The sequence below is a fragment of the Cyprinus carpio genome, unplaced genomic scaffold (genome assembly GCF_018340385.1).
Source record: "Cyprinus carpio isolate SPL01 unplaced genomic scaffold, ASM1834038v1 S000006701, whole genome shotgun sequence".
NCBI lineage: Eukaryota > Metazoa > Chordata > Actinopteri > Cypriniformes > Cyprinidae > Cyprinus > Cyprinus carpio.
Window position 1 is genome coordinate 647,993 of NW_024879310.1, and position 6,110 is coordinate 654,102.

The 6,110-nt window shown below is 34.5% G+C and overlaps 1 pseudogene; it reads left to right on the forward strand.

Annotated features, from left to right (window-relative positions):
* LOC122144518 lies at positions 1-5,768 on the forward strand (annotated as a pseudogene).
* Positions 5,769-6,110: the final 342 nt, after the last annotated feature.

Here is a 6,110-nt window from a genome sequence, read left to right on the forward strand (position 1 = left end):
TCTCGTCTGTTTCTGACACGGCGCGACTTTTCCGGTTGGACTCTGAAGACGTGGCTCTGTTTCTTCAGTATTACGAGTCAGGCTATGTGCTACTGTTAAACCGAGTATAAGTCACCACTCTGACATTTTGAGTCGTAGAAACAGCTGGACGGACAGTGTCCGTGACTGAGTCCACTGACGGATCCTCGCCTGAAAGGAAACAGAAATGGTACGGTTGTTTGTTTGTTTTGTGTTTTTAGCAGGATAGAGCTAGCAGCTAGCGCTATAGCTCATAACTCATAGTGTAAAACAACATACATTTTTTGTAGTGTCAATTACTATATAGTGTCTGTCCCATCTGTTTTTTTTAAGACATCATAGAAGTAAGGGAACGTTGCCAGATAGGCTTTGATATCTGATACAGCTAAACAGCTAAAGGTTAGCTAGCTAATTAGATTGTCATCAGAATCAATTACAGTACAGTTAAAGAAGTTAACAAAAGTAACTATTTTTTTTTCAGTGTCTATATGACAAAACGTTCATGTAATATATTACCTTTTATTTTGTCTTCTTAAAATCATTTAGATATAGAATGGTTATACAGGTAACGTTAACAGGTTGTAGCTGACAATTCAGATGTTGACTTGAATATGAATGACCTGTTAATAATAAAACCTATATGCAGATAGGTTATATATAATATATATATATATATATATATATATATATATATATATATATATAATATAATATATATATACATATATATATATATACATTATGTGTAAATCACACTGCTGTTCAAAAGTTTGGGATCAGTAAGATTTTGAATGTTTCTTAAAGAAGTCTCTTTTGCTCATCATGGCTGCATTTATTTGACCAATGTATACTTTAAAACAATAATTTACTTTGAAATATAATTTATTGCTGTGATCAATGTTGAATTTTCAAAAAAAAAAAAAAAGTACTGAGCTCAAACTTTTGAACGGTAGTGTATATTATTATTACAATATATTTCTATTTTGAATAAATGCTGTTCTTTTTAACATTTTATTCTTCAAAGAATCCTGAAAAAAGTATCACATGTTTCCCAAAAAAAATATGAAGCAGCAAAACTGTTTTCCAATATTGATATTAATCAGCACATTAGAATGATTTCTGAAGGATCATGTGACACTAAAGACTGGAGTAATGATGCTGAAAATTTAGCTTTGATCAGAAATAAATTATTATTTTAAAATATTTTAAAGTAGAAAATCATTGTTTTAAATAACAATAATATTTCACAATATTACTTTTTTTCTGTATTTCTGATCCAATAAATGATGAGCAGAAGAGACTTCTTTTTTTTAAAAACATAAAAAATCTGACTGATCCCAAACTTTTGAATGGCAGTATATATGTATATGTATGTATGTATGTATGTATATATATATATGGTGTGTGTGGTGTGTGTGTACACAGTAGTCAACATTTGAAGTGGATGGAGAAGTTCATCAAAGTTGTCCTAAGACAAGAAATGGGTATTGTTTTGGTTTAGGACATCTTTGATGAAAGGTTTTGATCCACTTCAAATGGTGTGTGTGGTATATATATAATACATTTCATTTTATATCTGGTTTTATAGAAAAACATTAGGCATTAAAACAACCTGTGTTTATATTATTAGTTTACAATTATTTATGGAAATCGTTTTTTTTCTTTGTTTTAGCCAATGTTTTATTGCTAAGTGTAAAACTTTACATCATTCTCATAATAAACAGTTTTATTTTTATACTATTATAGGTTTATATATTTTGAGTTAGCTTTTATTTTAATATTTTCAGTTTTAGTAATTTAGTTTTTGTGCTTTTGTTATTTTTATTAAGTTTTTCTTAAATATTTCTGTTAAGCTTAAATTTGTTTTAGTAATTTTAGTACTTTTACTTTCATTTTATTTATTTTAATTGCCAAAACAGCATTTTTAATCTTTTAATCTTAAATTCTTAAACATTTTAAGCTTTTGATATTTCTAATTTCATTTTATTTTAGCTTCATTTCAATTAAAAACAAAGAACATTTTTAATAGTTTTATTTAACTGTAACAACACTAAGTTATACTTTGTGTGTCATTGAACTTAACCCACCAGTCAAAATTTTGCACACTTCAACCTTAATTCAACCATTTGTATTAATTATTATTTTTACAGGTAATGTGTGTTGGTTGTCATCTTTGAAAAAGATGTTGTGCTACAGTCTCATTTCTGAATGCCGTCAACATCATAATCAAAAAGCCAGTTGTCTTTGTAATTGTGCTTCATCTGATTAGGTTTTAATGTCAGTCAAATCTTTGCAGGTGCTCTTGGCAGCGGCGGTGTGCACTAAGGCAGGAAAAGCCATAGTGTCACGACAGTTCGTAGAGATGACACGAAACTCGTGTCGAGGGTCTTCTGGCTGCCTTTCCCAAACTGATGAATACAGGAAAGCAGCACACTTTTTGTGGAAACGGAGAGTTGTGCGCTACGTCTACCAGCCCCTGGAGAAACTCTACATGGTTCTGATCACTACAAAAAACAGCAACATTCTGGAGGACTTGGAGACACTAAGGCTTTTCTCCCGAGTGGTAAAACTTACTTTTTAATTTTTTTTTACTTTTTGCACTTCTTGGCTGTGTCTTGAATAAGTGATTGATTTCTGTGTTTTTACAGATCCCTGAATATTGCAGAGTGCTTGAGGAAAGTGAGATCTCAGAGCACTGTTTTGATATCATATTTGCTTTTGATGAGATCGTAGCTCTGGGCTACCGCGAGAACGTTAACCTGGCCCAAATTCGCACTTTTACTGAGATGGACTCACATGAAGAGAAGGTCTTCAGGGCTGTCAGAGAGGTCAGATATTCCCTTCAGTTTAATGAAACATCCAGAGCTTAATTACACTTTGCTTTCAGTTTTGTATTGAACTAACTCTAATCGTCTTGGTTTCTCCTCAATTTTCCACTTTAACAGACCCAAGAAAGAGAAGCAAAGGCTGAGATGAAACGCAAGGCCAAAGAGCTGCAGCGAGCAAGACAAGATGCTGAACGGGCCGGAAAGAAATCGCCAGGCTTCGGAGGTTTCGGAAGTTCAGGAATGAGCAGCAGCATATCAGCCACCATCATCACTGATACAATAGAGCCAGAGAAGCCCAAAGTGGCTCCTGCTCCAGTCAGGATGAGCTGTAACTGTAAACTATGACACATCTACTGTAAATACATAAGCAAACAGAAGATAATCTGTCCTGTTCCTCTTGTAGGCCGAGTGGGTCCAGTTAAAGCGCTGAAGCTGGGTGTCAAGGGAAAGAGGTAGATAACTTTGTGGACAAACTAAAGTCAGAAGGAGAAAAATATAATCGCATCCGGTGCAGGAAGGAAGGCATCAGAGGCAATCTAAAGTTCTTCAGCCTCCAGTGAATATGGAGAGGTATTGCTTACTCATTTCATTTCAGTATCTGCCACATTCTACTCCCTATGCTATGTTACCTACACTACCAAAGTTACCTACACTGTTTTTTTGTTTTGAGAGAGAGAGTGTGAAAAGGGACAGTAAAGATATTTCCAAAAAATTAATACTGTAAGTTGCTGGTGTTTTTTTGTGTTTTTTTTTTTACTTTCTATTCATCTTGACAATCTTGAAAAAATAATTTATCACAGTTTCCTGAAAAATATTTTTTTTTCCAAACAAAATCCTAACGTTTTTTTTCAGTGTTCATAATATTAAGAAATATTTATTGAGAACCATATTCGTCATATTCAAATTATTTCTTAAGGATCGTGTGACACTAAAGACTAGAGTAATGGCTGCTAAAATTCAGCTTTGTATCACAGGAATAAATTACATTTTAATATATTTAAATAGAAAACAGGTATTTTAAATATTATTATTTTATTTTTAATTTTTTTTTTTTAATGTGAGAAGTTACATTAAATATTATTAAATAATATTGTTGACATTTTTTTTGAGAAGTGTTTTTTTTTATTATAATGTTATTATTTTCCGATTATGCCAATTGTTAATAGTTCATGAACTCTGTTTGTTTCCCAGCGTACATCTGAGGGTGGAGGAGAAGATCTCTCTGACCTGTGGTCGGGATGGTGGACTGCAGAACATGGAAGTTCTGGGCATGATCACTCTGAAAGTCACAGATGAAAAAAATGGCCGCATTTCCATACTCATCAACAACAATGACAAGAAAGGAGCCCAGCTACAGGTGTGTGTGAGACAGTTCAGCATGTCAAGGTCTCAGCGTGTATTTTGAAGAGGAAGTTGTTGACAGTCTGATATTTTTAGAAGAGAACACTCCACTGGCCATATGACTCATAATGTTTCGTTTATTCTTTTAGACTCACCCTCATGTTGATAAAAAGCTGTTCACCACCGAGTCCCTGATCGGTCTGAAAAACCAGGAGAAGTCCTTCCCTCTCAACACTGATTTGGGGGTGCTGAAATGGAGGTTACAGAGCACTGATGAGTCCCTCATTCCTTTAACAAGTGAGTCTTATCTCGCTTCTGCATTAAGTGTTCATGAATAAAGTTTTTGAACTCAAGGTTTTAGTGTAACAGTACTTTCACAAACATTTCAATCATGAACGTACCTTCTGTACTCTCAGTTAACTGTTGGCCATCAGAAAGTGGAAGTGGCTGTGATGTCAACATTGAGTATGAGCTTCAGGACGAGGGGCTCGAACTCAATGATGTTGTCATTACTATCCCTCTGCCGTAAGTGCTTATTCAGATCATTATATTTTTTGCATTTATTTAAACTGTATGTATAATAATTTGAAAGAAGTATAATAATTTTTAATTAGCAAAATGCACATAAACATTATCAAATCCATATTCCATAAACAACCTCTGTCTCCTGGGATCATGCAGGTCAGGTGTAGGTGCTCCTGTGGTTGGTGATCTGGATGGGGCAGTATAACCTGACAGCAGGAAAAACATCCTGGAATGGTCACTTCCTGTCATCGATGAGAAAAACAAGAGTGGCAGCCTGGAGTTCAGTATGGATGCAAACCCAACGACTTCTTCCCAATCCTGTTTCTTGTTTTGTCTCCAAGCGAAACTTCTGTGACATTCAGGCAAGTTATGCAGCATTTCATACAACAAAATTGAGCACATGTGAGAAAGGAAATTACTTTATATTCATTGTTTCCACAGGTGGCCAAGGTGACATATGTAGAAGGAGGGAGCCCAGTCAAATTCTCCTCAGAGACGTCTTTTGTTGTGGATAAGTATGAGATCCTGTAAATGTTTCCTGGTGGGAGATCGTTTTAAAAACCTGCCAGCCAGCTTAATGGATCAGAGAGCACGCTGTGTGTCAACATGGGCTGCAGTACTTCTGTGTTTCTGTTTGTCTTAAAGGAAAATAATCTACCTTTTATAAACTGGACCTTCGGCTGCTCAAGTACTAAGTGCAGTCAGCTACACCTGCCAGATAAGACAAAAGAAAGTAATAATAGAGCACTGCACCTGTAGACATCAAGGGAAGATCAGTGTCATCCTACAGCAGATGCATTATAAGCCCGTATGAACCCTCCTGACACTTCAAAGAGATAGATTAAAATTGAAAACTTAAATAATTGTTGCATGGATTTTGTATAGAATTGCAACCTAATCAAATTTTTTTCCAAACCATGTGATCCGCATCGGTTCATTAGCAATTTTGGCTTTATTTCTAATCGTCACTGGTTTTCAAATATGGAAACAGACCTAATATTGTAGTACCAAATGAATGTGTGGGTGATGAATAAATCAGCTGTGCTTGTGCAATAAGAACTGACTAAATTCAGACTCATAATTTTTCATCTCTTTAAAATGACACCTCCCATGCTGTTAAGCTTTTAGTAAATATAATAGTGTCTACATCAAAAAAAAGTACAAATGCTATTTGCCTTTGCCCCCCCCCCCCCACCTTTTGTTTCAGTTTATATTTATGTAATTTGTTTTGAAGAATAATCTAAACAGGAAGATTTTTCATTCTTAGTGTTTTGTACCAGTAATTTTACACATAATCTGTTTAAATGTTTTTGTTTTTTTTTTTTATTCATTGCTGCATTTATTTGGCTAAACAGGAAAATATATTCTCTCCGGCTTCCCAGATGTTGTTAAGAACGG